This window comes from Leopardus geoffroyi, chromosome A3 (genome assembly GCF_018350155.1).
Source record: "Leopardus geoffroyi isolate Oge1 chromosome A3, O.geoffroyi_Oge1_pat1.0, whole genome shotgun sequence".
Lineage (NCBI taxonomy): Eukaryota > Metazoa > Chordata > Mammalia > Carnivora > Felidae > Leopardus > Leopardus geoffroyi.
In genome coordinates this window covers 59,473,350-59,492,249 of record NC_059336.1, presented here as the reverse complement: position 1 = coordinate 59,492,249, position 18,900 = coordinate 59,473,350, and the positions used below count along the sequence as shown (strand labels likewise).

Below are 18,900 nucleotides of genomic sequence, written 5' to 3'. Positions count from 1 at the left end.
GTTTTCTTAAGAGAAGTGCTGTGGACAAGTGAATACAGAGGAGAGGAACCACCGGGGCCGCCTCCCTCATACACACACTTGCTCTGCAGAGCAGGGGAGCCTCCTGGCACTGCCCACTCGTGGTGTCCTACTCTGATCAGAGCTATACTTTTGGCCCCTGAGCACCCTCCCCAGCCATCAAGCCAGCACTTGGGAGGTTTTTATGGCTTAAGAATTCAGTCTTTCTAATGGGAACTAACCTGAAGGGATCTAATTTGAGTTGGCTCACTGAGCTCACCTCTATGTAAAGGTAGGGAGATAATGAATAAACAGACTTACATGAAAATGAAGGGTCATATCACCTGCTCTCCAGGAAGCCAAGTGGCTCATATTTCTACATCTGGGCTACCTGAATAGTGAGACCTGCATTATCCTGATGCTGTGCCTGCCTTCCTAAGTCCTGGATTTTAATTTCAAGCCAGGAGTGCTTTACTCTTTCACCCAGGCCTGGGGTTGGTGGGGGTAGGGGATAGGTCTATTCTCTTCTCCCAGAGTCTACCCAAGTTTCTTATCTGTCAGGATAAAACCACCACTGTATTCCTGCCAGCATGTTGTGAGACCCCTGTGAGACAGAGCGTGCCAACAGACCTCCTCTACAACTTACATCGGCCAATGTCTTCTTCCAGATGGCAATTTTACTTTAAACCCGCTCAACTCCAAAAGTGACTTCAACTAGACTCCTACTGAATGAGACATAGAGTGCCCTCTCCTACCCAAAGCCTGGCTGCTGCATCAGGTCAGGAGAAGGGAAGTTTTAAGGCCCCCACCTCCTTCTCATCCCCGTCAGGATGAAATGGCAGGGATAGCCCAAGATACTTGGGGACTCTGACTGGGGGCTGCAGATATGGAGAGTTTAAACCATAAACCATAACCTCTGCATAAGTGGTGCATAAACCATAGACTCTGCATAAGAGTGCATAAACCATAGCCTCTGCCAAAAACTGTTCTCTTGAGGTGTATAAAACCACAGGCCCTCACCGATGTCTTGAGTAGACTGCCCAGACCAGGCTGAAGCCTGCCAATGACCCTCTGCCCTGCTGCAGGCCTCCCTGGAGGCCACAGAGCCTGAGGGTAGTCACTGTGAAAGGGAGCGCTCTCTACTGGCCACTGGGATTCTATAAATGTGAAATAAGCAGGGCCTGCTCCCCTCCCAGTACACAGCAGAGGAAAAGGCAGCTCTCCCTCACCCCCCACCCTGTTGGAACCCCCCAAAAGCCTCTCTCCATCATCCTGCCTTGTTTCATTTCCCTCACTGCACCCACTATAGCTTGAACGTTTCAGTCATTCACTATGTGCCCCCATAGTGGAATGTAAGCGCCCGTAAGTATACCAAGGACTAGAATAGTGCTGGGCACTCAGGAAGTCAACCACCATTATTTGTTGAATGACTACATCCACCTAGAAACTTACCAGGAAAACTCTGGAGAGCTGAAAGGTACTTTTGAAGGCACCTTGCCCAACCCTTTATCTGCGAGTTTCCAAACTCTTTAAAGGATTGAGGCCCCCAATTTCAACCTCAAACTATTTCTCCAATATCCATGTGAGAGTAGTTATATATTTAATATCTATTACCTGAGTCTAGAAAACAATTAAAAGCTACTAGGACTTCAGTATTACTTGCAAATAAAATCACATTTTATAAATCACAGCATTACATGCATTTGAACAGACATACAACTTAAACATACTGACCAGGGGGGATTAATAAATGTCCCTGAAGCCCAAAATTTTTTTTTTAATTTTAAATAAAACTCTGTGCTGAAGGGCAAGCCAATAACATAGATTCAAAATGTCAATTTATATGTAAACAGAAAGGGCAAGTTGCAAAGCTGAATGTGTGACCCTATCTGTAAAAAAATTACATATATGAAGGTATGTGATTATATACACATATATACATGTAATGTATACAATACAATCTTGAGAGGATGAGAGCAGTTATTTTTTGCTTTGTACATCTATACATTAAAGAAAAACTTTTGCAGCAAGCATGTATCCATTTTATAATAAAAGCTGACAAAATACAAATAATGCCACTCACATACATGCACCCTGGTGTTTTTATTTATTTTTTCTACCTGACTTCTACTAACTGCAGTTTCCTTACCACTTAGAAATGGATGGTAAACACTTTTCCAGCCAGGAGAAAATGTGGTTAAGTGACAAATTCAACATGTGTCTGAATATTTAGTAAATATATCTGTCTTCACTAGTTTTTGTTTAGCTTTTAAAAATAATTTAATATTTAAAACATAAAGTACAAAGAATAAAATAACAAAAACAGATTCTGGGCTCTAATAGTTTTGCTGTACTTACTTGAGTGTTTGTAAAGGAAAGAAAGTGTTACAAATAAGGCTGGAGGCCCCCTATGCCCCTGCCTGGCTCTAATCACGGTGTACCCCAGACCTACTCCTCCAGACCTACTCCTCCATCGGGATGTTACACTTTGTAAGACTCAACTCCTCTGACAGAAGCAGCAGCAGGGGTTAGGGAGGGTGGTCTTCCCTGCACAGAGAAAGGCAGGGCCTCCTGCAGAAGATGGGAAGGCTTGTTCACCCAGGGCCTGCAAGGAAACACTACATTATATGTGGATGCTTTCTAGGGAGGCTCCTGCTGAGGGGAGAAAGCCTGAGGTGGAGAGATGCACTATTTTTAAGCACTTACCTTTTTCATCATCTACAGTCAGGCAGTTCACAAATCACACATAGACTTAAGAGAAAAAGCTATCATGGCAAAAATTTAGATAAACCAGGACTTGTTCTCCAAGTCATGTGCTACGTGCACCAACCAGAACCAGTAAGACTAAAGCCTGGTCCCTCTCAAAATACCCTTCCCCTCAGGGCTGGTATCTCTACAGTTTACAACATATAACACACAAACAGGAGTAGATGTATATCTGCATATAGTTTTAAGGACACAATAACCTAAAAAATACTTATTTGCCAAATTCATCATGAAAATGTATATTCATCCATCCAAAAAAATAAATGCCAGGGATACAACAATGAGTCCCAAACCAAACACATATACACAGTTTATGTCCTTATGGAGCCTATAGTCTAACGGAGACACCCACATGCATCAAAGAGTCTATCCCCTAAGTGGTATGAGATAGAAAGACATGATGCTGTGAGAGGAAAATACAACAGGACAGAACCTAGGCAGAGATGAGAGATAGCAGTTTCATAAGGCGGTAAAGGCACAGGTTCCAGACCAGGTGAACAGCAAGGAATAGCGGCCCGGGGTACACAGGAGTAAGCCAGGGGCCCCTGAGTAACCAAAGGAAGCCCCTGTGGCTGGAGTTTCCAGAGCACGGTTAGAGACGAGCAAAAGCAGATATGGTCACACAACACTGTATCTTAAAACAGCAGTTATGGAATTTAGTTTCACCTTGAAGGGCAATGCAAAGCCACTGAAGAGAGCTCTCTATGAGAAGAAAGGTAGTAGTGTCATGATCGGATTTAAATTTTGAAGCTGTTTCTTAGGCACAGAGTCAAAAATGTAAAGCACCATCTACCTGGCCATTCCGCAGGCTCAACATCATTTCCATAAGTGGAGCAGGAGTGTTCTAACCCAGCTAAGCGGTTCACATCACCACCTAGACCTACCGTCCTAGACCACCACCATCATCATTGTCATCATTGTCAAGGTCTCTAAAAACTAGCTTACCATCATCATAGTTGCGGTCTCTAAAAACTAGCACACAACTAGTAAGATCCACAGTATCTGACGGGTTGGATTTTTAGAAATCCTACAGACTAGGGGTTCCAGTTAGCCATAGCATGCTTCTGCTTTGAGACTACATGCATTCTCAATCTAGGTATCTACCTAATGGTGTTTGGCTTTAGGTTTAGGGCAGTGTTCCAGCCCTGGCTGTACTTTAGTATCACCTGGGGAGCTTTTAAATAATATAGCAATGTCTTGGGCCCCAAGAACACTGGAGCCCAAACAACACAAATCTCTGGAGATGGATCCAGGGCTTGTTTTGTAAGCTCCACACAGGATTCTAATGAGCAGCCAGGGCTGAGAACTGCTGGTCCAAGCCCCCAGCCCTCCTCAACTTCTAATGCCCACATGAATCCCTTGGGATCTTATTAAAATGCAGATTCTAGGCATTCTGACATAATAGCCATTCTCCCACCACTTCTTTCCATTGTAAGAATGAAAACTAGTAGCAAAAGATTATCTGTCAACTAGCATCTATTGATGCTCTGAATTACATGTACCCTGAAAAAACAGCTTAATGAGGTTTAATTAGAATCATAGACCTTTATCACTGTTCCCATTTGTTCTTCTTTTCCAGCCCTCCTGCCTAGAGGTAATTAGCCTCTGTAGAATTTGGATTTGGTCTGACCTTGGAAAAATTACAGTAATTCACCCCATTTGTTTAAACAAAAAAGAAAGGGATTCCAAATTCCCTTAGGCCCAACTCCTCCAAGCCCACGCCACTACCTGCACTGCTTCCCCTGAATATACAAATTCTCCATGGGGTTTACCTCCTGTCCAACGATGACACCCTCAAGACTCACTATTTCTGTGTGCAGAGACTGGGGCTTAAAATGAACAGTCTTTCCTCCATGGCTCTGCCAAGGGCCACGGCTCTCCCTGCAGCCCGGTGACAAATGGCCTTTAAAAAGCCTGACATTTTCTGTAATTAACTCTCCTTTGTTCAAGGAGCCAAGACAACTCCCAAGTTGCCTCTTGCAGCTAATGGTGGCAAACCTGAGCGTGCCCCAGGCCCCCTGTGGTCATGGTGTGCTGCCCCGAACGGGCCCCTGGGCCCCCAGGAGTCAGCATACCCATCTTCAGAGCTTTCTGATTTCCAGTCATTAAATGAGAGTTTCACTTCAAGATATCAGGTTCTGAAACCTAGCCAGAGGGCTGGACTCGGAAAACCCACAAGTCAGAACTAGTGGATAAGGTGGTTTCTCCTCTTATGTGGAAAGCAGGGTGAGCTAAGCAAGAACACAGCTGAACCTACCAGAAATCTCAGTCTTTTTTTTTTTTCCCCTCTCTCTAAACTAAAAGTGCACGTTGTACATGTTTGTAATGACTAACAATGGGTTTGGTTCTATTGCCATCTTCTGGTGCAAATTCTCTCTCCCCTGCATTTGCAAAAAGATGCTTGTAAATCCATTTGGTCAGATGCCAATAATATTCCTGCCAGTGGCTTTTCCCTGTGTTTGAGCTGCCATCCAAAAACACAAAACCTTTCTGGGTTTGTGCTGAAGAGCTTGACTCCCACCTGCCTTGTTCTACTTTTTCTATGCATGCTTGCTTACTGAAGGTTCTGAAAAAGTCCTGTGGTAAATAAGCCCATTTAACTCTGTTTACAATAGCTTTTTTCCCAAATCTCATTTATTCATTCAGCAATATTGACAAAATGCCCACTTTGAGCCAGGAGCTGTTCTAGGCCTCGGGAATATGACAATATATACTCCCTGCTCTCATGGTGCTTCTACAGAGGCAGATAGGCCATAAACAAATAGAGCTATTAATATATATAATCACATCAAGTGCTAAGTGCCACGATTGAGAGAAGGGTAAGGGGAATGTTGAGAAGAGATGGAATAGAGTGAGGGAAATCATGTAGCACCTGAGCCAACAGCTTGGTCGGTGTCCCAGTGTCCCCAAAGCAGCAAGGAGACAGTGTCCCTCATGCTGAGTGAGCTAAAGGGCTAGGAAGTGGCCCAGATAAAGCATCCTGTCAAGGGTCCTTTACTGAGCTGGCAACTCCTGAGTCCCCACCCCCACCACATACATACCCCAGGGAAAAGATCACGAGTCCGGTGTTCAGTTTTTAAAACAGTAATTCAAAACATAACCAGGCACTAAGGGAAACTTCAACAAAAAAGCCTGGTAATGCACAAGGAACTGGTAGCCTTTGGGGGATTGATAGGAAGCAGGGAGATTAAGTAGCTGAGGGCTGGAGCAACTGGGGACATTCAACAATCAACTATTCTGTATCTTTGTATTTGGACCTAAAATGTCATTACCTAATCAATAAAATCACTAAAAATGACAAGGTAGTAAGATAAAATATTGTGTATGAATTTATAATATATATAAAGTGCCATGACAGTTGCTGTGACTTCTAAATTCATAGGGCTTCTCTCAATCTAAGTTCAGAAATTTCCTTTGTCTACTGGGCCGTTAATCATTACTAAAATTTACAGTCTCAGAACGACTGATCAGCCTTAGTTACCAGGATGAAAACATACCCCCTACTCTGTCCAGCTGAAGAATGTGTCTGAGATTAAGACAGATTCTCATGAATAACAATAACAAACAGCAAATGCGTGCCTGGGGCTATCTACACTTCAGGCACTGCTCTCAGCCAGTACCAAACTCACTTAATCCCAGGCTGAAGAGGTTGCTTCTATTATTATATTTCAGGAAACATTTCTAAGTAGAAGTGTACATACTCCTACTTAAGGCTTTTAAATTTCCCAAAATGTCCATACAAGCAAGAAAAGAGGCAGTAAGAATACTAAATGACAGGAATCTCAAATAACTAGTGAGATCACATTCTCCTTCACGAACCTTCTGAAGCCTGGGGTCCACATTTCCTTGAAGTATTTGCTCTGCCTGAGGTTCTTGGTTCCTCCTGTCACCGTATAGGATAATTAAAAAAACAAACAAACAATAAGCACCATTAAAAATGATAAGATCTTATGTAACACAACTTGGTTTATATTTTGGAAACAGTCAACCACTTTGATTATTCAAGTACAGTTTGCACAACAGGTTTCTTACAGAGGTGGGTTGTATATGGAATTTTTGACAAATGAATAAATATTCTAAATGTACCAAAAGAAGTACCTGTTTAAAAAACTCATGTAAATTCATACAAAAAATGAAATAAGTTCTGTTGCAAAAAATAATTAAATCCTGTTATATCTATTTTATGTTTGACATAAAGAATGTCATAAAGAATTCTTTGGGTAAAGAATTCCTGTAGACAATGATGGGATGATGAAATCTTCCAACGCAAGATGTTCTCTGGGTTTTGTATTTCTTTAGGCTTTAACATCCTGGCAATTTCTAGCCAAATGACACATCATGAATGAGTAACTGGAAACAAGCCAAACACGTGGAATTAGAGATTACAGATTTTAATAGAGTTGGCTGACAAAATAAACATACAACTCATTTAACACATAATACAGCCCCAACTGCCTGCGATGCATGTAGCACAGTCTAGCTGTATTTCCTTTTACTCTTAAGAGTTCAATGTTACAATTAAAAGCAATTTCACGTTATGCAGATGGAAAGATGAAGCTTTACGTACTCACATCCAGATTCTTCCAGACCTATATCAGAAGAAAAAAGACTCTTCATTCCTGCAATCTCAAAGGTCCTGAATTCACCTCTCCCCCATTTCTATTTCTAGCTTTCTCCCACCCTTTTATTGTACAACCTCAAGCATTTGAAAAATGATCTGAATATAACTGCAAATTGCCTGGGATATTTCCTGATTCTTTTCTTTCTTTGTTCAGTTTTGCAAGCACTCTGGTTTTCACTTTGGGTAAGGAAAGAATTTTCCTCTCAGGTATTTCTTTGAGATTCTATTCTTTCAGGGTCAAGAGCAAAGATGGAAATTCCAATTTTGAGCCAAGATGGGCTCAAAATGGGAGGGGGGGGGAGGTTAGTTTCTCTTTGTGGCTTTTCTTTTTAACCCAGTCACTGAAAATTTCAGAGTGAATAAGTAGGTACTGGAGATCAGCAAGCCCGAGCTAAATTGAGCTGTCTAATTTTAAGAATGTCTGAGACATTTCTCACTCTGGCAGTTAAAACTGACCAATACCCAACTCTTTATGGCCCAAAGCCCCAGCCTCTGGGTGCTTCAGACAAAAAAACTCTTTATGACAGTCCTCCCGCTTAGCTAACCAGACAGAACCTGGCTGCACTGCCTTCTATTCATTCACTGACCGGCCCTTTCCTGCCTTTAGAGACTTGGAAAACAAAAACGACAGCTTTTGGAAAACCTGGTTCATCTCCCTAGCCAGAAGTGCAGAAATTTATACCTCAACCTCCAACTTCTGACCAGTCCTTCATTGTCAAAATCAGGGCTGAGAGCACTCTGGAGCCTATTTGGCAGGAAAGATGCGTTTCCAACCATCCTTTCCCCTCTCACCCACCAAAACCGTGCTTAATCGTGCACTTAGGAAAGGGTGCACATGTTCCTTCTTCCCTGCTCTCTCTTACTCTCTTTGCATGCTCCTTGCACTCAAGTGAAACATTTTCTTTCTTTCCACCCAATCACAAATGCAAATTCTCAGCCAAAGATGAAAGAAGTAAATTATAGATCACCAAATATCAATCATTCCACCGGTCACACCATCCCGCAACAAGGACGCCGCCTTATTGCATAATTACCGTGATGAAGGTTCCTCTCATTAATCCCACCAACTAGAGAGGTCTTCAAGTCACCAAAACACACTGGGATGGTGCTCACAAAGAAAGACCGGTTCACCCCGTTTTCCTGTCCACCCGGGACGGGGTGGGGGTCGGGGCCCCGGGGTCTACGACACCCACACCCCGCCGGTCCCCGAGCTCACCCTCCGCGGAGCCGGAGCTCGCCGGGGTCCTCGGGCCCTCCCGCGGCGCTGGCGGCGAAGCTCTGCCCGGGCCTCGCGGGCCTGGGGGCGAAGCGCGCGGGGGTCCCAGCGTCCCGGGAGCGCGGGAGGCCCACCCCGCCCGGAGGCCTCGGCGCCGCCACCGGCGGCCTCCGTGCCGCGGCCCGCCCGGCCCGGGATGAGGCGGCGCGCCGGAAGGAGGAAGCCGGGAGCCCGAGGCCCTCTCCTGGGGGCGAGTTCGTCGCCGCCCCACGCGGCGCCCGCCCGCGCGCGCCGCCTAGCCCGCTGTGCGCGCCCCCGCCTCCGTCCCCGGCCGCGTGCGCCGCCTGGGGCCGCGCGGGGAGGCGCGGGACTGCGCGGGGCGGCTGAGGGGCCCCGGGACCCCGTCAGCCCCTGCGCATCTCCGCCGCCGGATCCTGCGCCCAGCTCTTGCGCCTCCCGTCCTCCCCCGGAAAGAAATTCCATCCCAGGAAATTACAGAGAAACGTGCGGCCGACATCCAGAAAACAGGTATAATGTTTGAGAACGAAAAAAATCCCAAACCTGGGAAAACGAAGAAAGGCCAAACTTGGAAAAAGACAAAACTGCTTGAGTTTGGGGTACTTCCCAGCATTTTCTGATCAGTCTACTTTGTAAAAGCTTGACCTTTAGTTCTTCGCGGACCTCACTCTGCTGATAGTCTGGGGGATGTAATTTTGTTGTCTAGGTGTAGTTGATTAATACGCAACTGATAAAGGCCAGAACAGTGTACAGCCCTAGAGCACTGTGACTTCTTAATCTGCAGAAATGGATAGGACTTTAGGGTTTAGAGCCTGGTCTAGAAGTCAACCCCAAAGCTGTTGGGGGTTTTATTGCCCTGGAAAAGATAAACTAGTTTTGTTTTGGTCTAACTTACCTGTTTGTTAACTGTCTTAACTATATGTGTATCTTTTTAGCAAATGGGGTAATAGAGATATGTGTGCACACACCCGCACACACATGAACACATAAAACTTATCATGCTTTTAAGGAGCCAGCCTCTTTTGGTCTACCCTGTGGGTGCCCTTCCTAATGAGTTAAATAGAATATGGATGGAGCTCACCATTTCAGTGTAGCAGGATTCTCACACAGAGCGGTGAGAACGAGGCATTTCTTTCCAGGAAGCAACTTTATTCCTGCTGGCACCGCTCAGTTGGGTGTGTACCCAAAGAACTGAGCCCCCCAACGTCCAGTGGCATAGTTTTTAAATACACTTTGTATTTCTTTGGTAACAGTCTGATTAAGTAATCTCAGTTTACAAGGTCATGAGAGATGTTGTCACTTAGGTACATAGCCAGCTTACCTTGAAGTTTTTTGGTTTTTTTTTTTTTTTTTCCCTTTTCTCTCTTTTTTTCTCTCCTTAGGAAGGGGACCCTACCACATCAGAATTTCACTTTTTACATGATTACCAACCATCGTGGCTTAAAGATAGCAAGGTGGTATACTTGGTCCTTTGGTCACTCATCCCAGTATTTATTAAGCCCTTACTTTAGGCACTGTGGTTGACATGAGACATGTGCTTTCTCCTTGAAGATTTAAATGGACATACATACGTGGGAGATACACAATAAGAAATTTGGAGTTTAGATGAGACATAGAACATAATCCAGGGTTTATGGGTCCAACCAAGCTCTAGGAATTAGGCCTTGTGTGTTCAGATCTTTACTGTACCACATACAGCTTGTGACCCTGTCAAGTTCTTTTCCCATATGTGTCCCATTTTCCTCATCTATAAAGTGAGGATATGGTACTATACAATATTGGAGATAATGCATTTAAAATACATAGCACAATTCTCTCCCAGTGGTAAATATTACAATAAACATAAACTACTTTCATTGTTATTATTTATTGCATTCCCAGTGTGCTATTCAAATATTAAAAGATACAGTTCTTTCTAGGGATTTACACATTGGTGACAAAAATGACTGAGTATTTTTCTTAGGGTATTTGCAAGTAATTCTAGTTCTTTTTGTTTCTATAAATGAACTTCAGGAAAGCATTATTTAGTCACTATAACAGAAGGATAGTTTCTAATGCAGTGGTTCTCAAAGTGTGATTCTTGGACCCCTGGGTCTGTAATGCCTAAGACTGTTTTCCCATTAATGCTAAGACATTAGTTGTCTTCACTATTTAGACATTTTTTTCTGATGACACAAAAGTAATGGTGGGTAAAATTGATGCCACTTAGCATGAACCTTGGCAGTGGAATAAAATGAGATTGGTGGTTGTCTGCAGGCGAAGCTCTTCATGATGGTTTGTGATACTTTTTTTTTCATGGAACACCATTTTTACTTGAAAGAAGAACTGACAGACAAACTGTGGTTACACAGACTTGGGTATTTGGCAGACATTTTCTCCAAAATGAATGAAATGAGCCTGTCACTTCAGGAAAACAACTGATGCTATCTATTGCCAGTGATAAAATTCAGGCTTTCAAGTGAAAATTCAAGCTTTTGGAAAACCTGTATCTGCCACTAGGAGTTTGACAGTATCCCAATATTTAAAGATTTTTGTCTGATGAAATCAGTGGTGATGCTAAAATCTTTTCTTTCTTTCTTTCTTTCTTTCTTTCTTTCTTTCTTTTCTTTCTTGGTATATTGAATATTGATAGATTGTGGCTGAATAAGAAGTATCTGTATATTATATATTTGGCCTTTTCCCTGATTTCTTGACACAGAGCTCCTAAAACTTTGTAATTTCCACAAAGATAGGGGTGACAGGAACATCTTTTGTTCTAATATTTAGCCTTTGTTCCTGGTTCCTGACACAAAGCTCCTAAATCTTTTGGAATTTCCTGAGTGATAGTATTTTTTGTTCTAATCAGTCAACTCTAGCTAGCTTCAGATGGGGATTGGTCACCACAAAGACCAAACCTTGATTAGAAACCTGGGACTTTCAGCCCCACCTCCCCCAACCTCTGGGGGGAGGTGTGGGGCTGGAGAATGACTTAATCATCCTGCCTATGTGATGAAGCCTCCATAAAAACACTTAAATCATAGGGTTTGGAGAGCTTCCATGTGGGTAAGCTATCGAGGTGCTGGAAGGGTGGCCATGTGGAGATGGCATGGAAGCTCTGTGCACACAGACAGCCTTGACCTAGGAATCTCTTCCATTTGGCTGTTCCGAGTTGTATCCTTTATAATAAATCACTAATAAGTAAACTGTTGCCCTGAGTTTTGTGAGCCATCATAGTATAATCAAAACTGAGGGTGGGAGTGGGGGTCATGGGAACCTCTGATTTGTAGCCAAGTCAGAAAGAGATACAGGTAACTTGGAGACCCAATATTTGTGACTGGCATCTAAAGTGGGAATGTCCTGGGGCGCCTGGGTGACTCAGTCAGTTGGTTAAGGGTCTGACCGGCTCAGGTCATGATCTCACAGTTCATAGGATTGAGCCCCGCATCAGGCTGTGGGCTGACAGCTCAGAGCATGGAGCCTGCTTCAGATTCTGTCTCCCTCTGTCTGCCCCTCCCCAACTCGCACTTGGTCTCTCTCGCTCTCATTCAAAAGTAAATAAACATTTAAAAATAAATAAATAAAGTGGGAATGTCCTTGTAGGACTGAGCCCTTAATCCTGTGGAGTTTGCCACTAACTCCAGGGAGTGTCAAAATAAAGTTAAATTGTAGGATATTCAGTTAGTGTCTGGAGAATCGGAGAATTGATTTTTGATGTTGGAGAACATCCAGGCTGATGAATTTTAATGTCACAGAGTATGAGAAGTTTATTGATAGGGTCTTAGATTCCACACTGCATTAAACTTTAAGAAACTACCACTAGCTGAGTTTGGGTTTAGTGTTAAAGAAAAACACGCAAAATTATCTGAAAAGATTATGAAAATACTTCTTCCTTGTCTACTTTTTGCATGAGGAAGGATTTTCTTTATATTCTTTCACCAAAATAACATTGCAGCAGATTGAATGTAGAAAGGACGGTGTATATGAATCCAACTATCTTCTAACTGAGACATTAAAGAGATTTGCAAAAAAAAAAAAAAGCTAAATTTTTGTTTTGGAAAATATAGCTATTTTTCTTTAAGATTGTTATTTATGGTACCCTATAACATGGGAATATTATTATCTTCAAATGAATTAATAAATATTTTAAATTTCTCAGTTTTTATTACTAATACCATAAACTTGGATAGTTATAATCCAGATTAACAAAAGCTCTTTGGGGTTCCTTGATCATTTTTAAGAGTGTAAATGAATCCTCAGATCAAAATGTTTGAGAACTGCTGTTTAAAAGAAATTCAAGTCCTTAATGATAAAAGAAAAATACACCAGATTCTTTTACCTTCCACAACCGTAAAATGTATATCTTTAAAGTCAAGGCCAGAGGTGAGACTAAGGAATAACAGAAGTTAACCACTGGCCCAAAATATTGCCACTTGTTGGAACCAAACCAGTGGAATAAACAAATAGATGCATCTAGAGAAACCTAGATGCCTGTTATGGGGTTATGGGTTACATGAAAAACCATTCTCCTATGAGAGTAAAAATTTGCCAGTTCCTCTGACCATTTTGTGGTACTAAGATTTTATAAATTTCTCTCAATACTTCATTTTGGGTTAAGCACAAAATAGACTTGGGGTCCGTTAGTGTCAGATCCTAGAAATTGAAATTGTTTTCCTTCTTTGGACTTCCTGAGCTCCTCACTAAACCACAGAGAGGCTCCTGCTTTTTCCACGTCAGGGCCCTGGCCAGAGACGGTTCCCACAATACTGGCTAGCCCCTTCCTGAGTTCTCATCTCAGTGTTCACAGTTGACATCAGCCACTCACAGACCTCCTTGGGTTTTCTTTAAAAGAATGTGTTTGGAAATTATTTTTCAGCCATCCTGGAATTTAAAGGCAATGGAAAATTGCATATAGAAAGCACACATCCAAGTTCCTATTCCCGAGCCTACTGAAAAATTGCACTTGACTCCCTTGGTGGGTGTATGAGGAGATACTTAAACAGAGTTGAAATGAGATTTTTCCCAGCTTAAGGCTTTAGGAGAGCTGTAGTGGCCACAACCAGGCATCTCTAAGCAGTTCTAGAACTGTGAAATTGTTCGGTTACTAAGAGGGCTCTTAGGAGACGTGTAGAGATAGGGATTATACAGACCCGCCAAGTTGATGGCCCTTTCCAATTTATAGAGGCCTATGTAATTCAAAAGTTGTTTGTTTGTTTGTTTGTTTGTTTGTTTACCAGCAGATGGTGGAGGGAAATAGCCTGTCTTTTATGCTGTGGCCCTCAGAAAACCTCTAATGAGTTTATTATGGTCTTTATGGGGGGTTATTTTTTCTTGTTAATAGCTTCTCCTAAACTAGGTAAAATATGATAGAGCTTCACATTAGGAAAAAGTCACCAGAAGATTTTTTTCATATTTTAATTCTTTTTTTTAAGTTTATTTATTTATTGAGAGAGAGAGAGAGAGAGAGAACAAGCAGAGGTAGAAAATTCCAAGCAGGCTCCACACTGTCAGTGCACAGTCAGACACGGGAACTGTTAGATATGACCTGAGCTGAAATCAAAAGAGTTGGACACTGGGGCGCCTGGGTGGCGCAGTCGGTTAAGCGTCCAACTTCAGCCAGGTCACGATCTCGCGGTCCGTGAGTTCGAGCCCCGCGTCAGGCTCTGGGCTGATGGCTCGGAGCCTGGAGCCTGTTTCCGATTCTGTGTCTCCCTCTCTCTCTGCCCCTCCCCTGTTCATGCTCTGTCTCTCTCTGTCCCAAAAATAAATAAACGTTGAAAAAAAAAAATTAAAAAAAAAAAAAAAAAGAGTTGGACACTTAACCGACTGAGCCACCCAGGTGCCCCTCATATTTTAATTATGAGACCTCTTTAAGACCTACATTTTGAATTGTTGAAAACACATTTTAAATATTATTAAAATGAGAAAAACCAAAGAGGTGCTGAGCTGTTGAGATGGGAAGACACATCCTACTGTCAGGTTAGACTATATTCTCAATGTAATTGCCTAGGGATAGAAAATTGTATTGGAAGTAAGGTGACCACACAGAGTAAGATTGGGCCATATGACTAAGCCAATGAATATACACAAAAGTGATCTAAGCCACCCATAGGGCTCACCATTGGGAACATGCCATATGATCCTGAAGTTTTCTTCCCCTGACACATGTCCTAGAAGGCAACACACAGAATAGAAGCAGCTGTGATTGCTAAGTCACCATTTGGAGGAAAATTACAGTACCTGCATAGAATAAGACAAACATGAAATCAGTATTCATTGTGGTAAGCCAAGAATAGTTCATGGTATGTGCCTTATGAAGCACAGCCTATCCTAATATAATATTCTAGTTAAGTGATAAGCACACTGGACTGAAAGTCAGGAGACTTAGGTTCTGTGAAGTTGAACTATAAGAAATTGTTGATAATCATTAGTTTTTGATGTTCAAGAATGTCAGTTTTACATGATTCACCCTTATAGTTACACTTCTGTGACCAAGTGATATGCAACACTGAGTAATCCACCAATCCCAAAGGTATCTCATTTTTCTCATTTATAAACATCAGACCTTCTAGACATCTGTGGAACATTCCACCCACTAACAGCAGAATACACATTTGTCTCAAGGATACATGGAGCATTCTTCAGGATCTATATCCTATATGCTAAGCTGTAAAACAAGCCTCAATACATTTAAAAGGGCCGAAATTATGCAAAGAAAGTTCTCTAACCATAATGGAATTTAGAAGTCAGTAACATGAGGAAATTTGAGAAATATACAAATTAAATTGAACAACACAATAACCAATGGGTCAAAGAAGAAATCACAAGACATTAGAAAATACTTTCAAATGAATGGAAACAAAAGCACAGCATACCTGAACTTATGGAATATACTGAAAGCAGAACTCAGAAATGTATAGCTATAAATGGGAACGTTACAAAAGAAAAAGATCTCAAAATTTAACCTAACGTTTTACTTTATGAAACTAGCAAAAGAACAGCCAGCTAAACCCAAATCAAGAAAAAGGAAGGAAATAACAAATATTGAAGTGGAAATAAATGAAAGAGAAAATTGAAAAACAATGGAGAGAATAACAAAAAATTCGTTCTTTGAAAAGATCAACTGAATTGATACACCTTTTTCTAGACTGACTAAGAAAAAAAAGAGAGAGGAATAAAATTACTAAAATCAGGAATGAGAGGGGAGACATTACTACCAAGACTATAATCGTTGGAGAAATCAAAAGGATTATAAGTGAATACTTGAACATTTGTATGCCAACCAATTATATAACCTTACATAATGGACAAATTCCTAGAGAGACACAAACTATCTAAAATTGACTCAAGAAGAAAATCTGAATGGACCAATAGCAAGTAAGAGATTAAATTAATGGTTTTAAAACTTCCAACAAGGAAAAGTCTAAGCCCAGGTAATTTTACTGTTGAATTCTACATTTAAAGAAGAATTAATACCAATCCTTCACAGCTTCTTCAAAAAAATAGAAGAGGATGGAATACACCTCAACTCATTCTGTGAGGCCAATATTACCCTGAAACCAAAACTAGAAATAGGCATCACAAGAAAACTACAGGCCAATATTCTTATGACTACAAACACAAAAATCCTCAAAAACATACAAATTGAATCCAGCAACATATATAAAGGATTATACCCCATGCCCAAGTGGGATATATCTCAGGAATACAAGATTGCTTTAGCATCTGAAAATCAATTAATGTAATATACCATGTCAATAGAATAAAGACAAGTCACATGACTAAATAGAAGCAGAAAAAGCATTTGATAAAATGCAACTCCCTTTTATGAGAAATGCATGCAACACACTGGAATAGAAGGGAACTTACTTAACTTGGTAAGTGACATTTACAAAACCCCACAGATAGCATTGTACTTAAAATAGTGAAAGACTGAAAGCTTTCCCCCAAGATCAGAAACTAGACAAGATGTCTGCTTTTATTATTTCTACTCAACATTTTACTGGAGGTTCCAGGTAGGACAGTTAGGTAAGAAAAAAAAAATAGTATCCATACTGGAAAGGGATAAATAAAACTATTTCTATTTTAGATGACATGATCTTGCATACAGAAAATCCTAAGGACTCCACTAAACTATTAGAACTAATAAATGAATTGAACAAAGTTACAATATATGAGACCAACCTACAAAAATCAACTCTATTTTTATGGACTAGCAATGACCAATCCAAAAATGAAATTAAGAAAACAATGATGTTGGGGCGCCTGGGTGGCGCAGTCGGTTGAGCGTCCGACTTCGGCCAGGTCACGATCTCGCGGTCCGGGAGTTCGAGCCCCGCGTCGGGCTCTGGGCTGATGGCTCAGAGCCTGGAGCCTGTTTCCGATTCTGTGTCTCCCTCTCTCTCTGCCCCTCCCCCATTCATGCTCTGTCTCTCTCTGTCCCAAAAATAAATAAACGTTGAAAAAAAATTAAAAAAAAAAAAAAAGAAAAGAAAACAATGATGTTTATAATAGCATCTAAAGGAATACAATTCTTGGGGATATATTTAACAAAAGAGGTATAACACTTATACTCTGAAAACTATAAACATTTTTGAAAGGAATTAAAGAACACCTAAATAAGTGCAGAGACATCCCATGTTCATGTATCAGGAAATTTAATATTGTTAAGATGGTAGTACTCTCCAAATGACCTGCAGATTCATTGCAGTCCTCATCAAAATTCCAGACGACTTCTTTGCAAAAATTGCCAACGTGACCCTCAAGTTTGCATGGATATTCAAGAAACTCAGAGTAGCCAAAACAATCTTGAAAAATAAGATCAAAGTGAGAGGAATCACATTTCCCATCTTAAAACTTACTACAAAGCTACAGTAATCAAGAGAATGTGGTACAGGCATTAGAATAGACATATAGATCAATGGAGTAGAATTGAGAGTCCAGAAGTAAACCCTCACATTTATGGTCAATAGATTTATGACAAGGTTGCCAAGACAGTTAATGGAAACAGAATTGTATTTTCTACAAATGGTGTCAGATGACTGGATATCCACATGAAGAAGAATGGATTTAAACACCTCTGTCATAACGTATTCAAAACTTCACTCAAAATGGACCATAGATATAACTGCAAGAGTTAAAACTTAAAAAAAAAAAGCTAGCAGAAAAATAGGCATAAATCTTTGTAACCTTGAATTAGACAATAGTTTCTTAGATATGACACCAAGAGCACAAGGTCAAAAAAAGAATTTTTTTCATTAAATTTTTTAAAATGTTGTGCTTTAAAGAACACTATCAAGAACATGAAAAGACAGTCCATATAATAGGAGAAAATTGTTGCAAGTCATATATACCTGTTAAGGGACTAGTGTCTGGAATATGTACAGAACTCCTACAATTCCATAATAAAAAGACCAAAAAAACTCAATAAAAATGCACAAAGGATCTGAATAGACATTTCTCCAAAGAAGATATGCAAATGACCAATAAGTGCATGAAAAGATGCTCAACATCACTAATCAGTAGGGAACTTAGAATCAAAATCACAAGGAGATACCACTTAACACCAACTGGAATGGCTACAATCAGAAAAGACAATAACAAGTGCTGATGAGTTGTGGAGAAATGCAACACTCATACATTACTGTATATAAGAATATAAATGGTGCTGTTGCATCAGAAACCAGTTGGTGGTTCCTCAAATGTTAAACATAGGGTTCCCATATAACCCAGCAATTTCACTCCTGAGTGTGTACCCAAGTGAAATGAAAACAAGCCTACAGAAAAACTTGTACATAAATGTTCACATCACTATTTATAATAGCCTAAGAGTAGAAACATCTCCATCAAATGATGAATGAATTAACAAAATGTGGTATATCCATACAGTGGAATATGACTTGGGAAAAAAAAAAAAAAGAAGAAGGAATGACATGGATGAACCTTGAAAACATGTTAAATTGAAAGAAGCCAGATACAAAGGACAACATGTTGTATGACTCCATTTAAATTAAATGTCCGAAATAGGCAAATCTGTAGTGACAGAAAGTGGAATAGTGGTTGCCTGGGGCTGGAGTGAAGGTCAGGAATTGGGAGTGACTATTAGATACAGGGTTTCTTTTTGGGGGCGATGAAAATATTCTAGAATTAGATTGTGGTGATTGCTCAACAACTCTGTGAACATACTAAAAGCCATTGAACTTTAAGTGGATGAGTTTTAGGGTATGTGAATTATATCTCAATAAAAAGGTTAATTAAAAATGTGAATGTGTAGTGATTTAGAAAAATACCCTCACTTATATTGCAG

At 40.9% G+C, this 18,900-nt stretch overlaps 2 protein-coding genes across 15 annotated transcripts in view; one reads left to right on the top strand and one right to left on the bottom strand.

Moving 5' to 3' along the window:
• The window catches only part of CHST10 (carbohydrate sulfotransferase 10), a 30,197-nt gene extending 21,482 nt beyond the window's left edge, over nt 1-8,715 (bottom strand). The window contains exons 1-4 of one of the 4 annotated variants that reach the window (XM_045445702.1): nt 8,601-8,695; nt 7,331-7,352; nt 6,583-6,646; nt 319-388 (exon numbers count right to left, since the gene is read on the bottom strand). The gene's annotated coding sequence lies outside the window, so the exon portion shown is untranslated. Of the gene's footprint in view, nt 1-318; nt 389-6,582; nt 6,647-7,330; nt 7,353-8,600 lie in introns of all 4 variants that reach the window. The other 3 variants (XM_045445703.1, XM_045445701.1, XM_045445700.1) reach the window with 3 other exon arrangements.
• Nucleotides 8,716-8,880: 165 nt separating this feature from the next.
• NMS (neuromedin S) overlaps nt 8,881-18,900 on the top strand; it is a 47,469-nt gene continuing 37,449 nt past the window's right edge. For 8 of the 11 annotated variants that reach the window (XM_045445718.1, XM_045445717.1, XM_045445713.1 and 5 more), the window contains exon 1: nt 8,960-9,128. The gene's annotated coding sequence lies outside the window, so the exon portion shown is untranslated. Of the gene's footprint in view, nt 9,129-18,900 lie in introns of all 11 variants that reach the window. The other 3 variants (XM_045445706.1, XM_045445710.1, XM_045445712.1) reach the window with 2 other exon arrangements.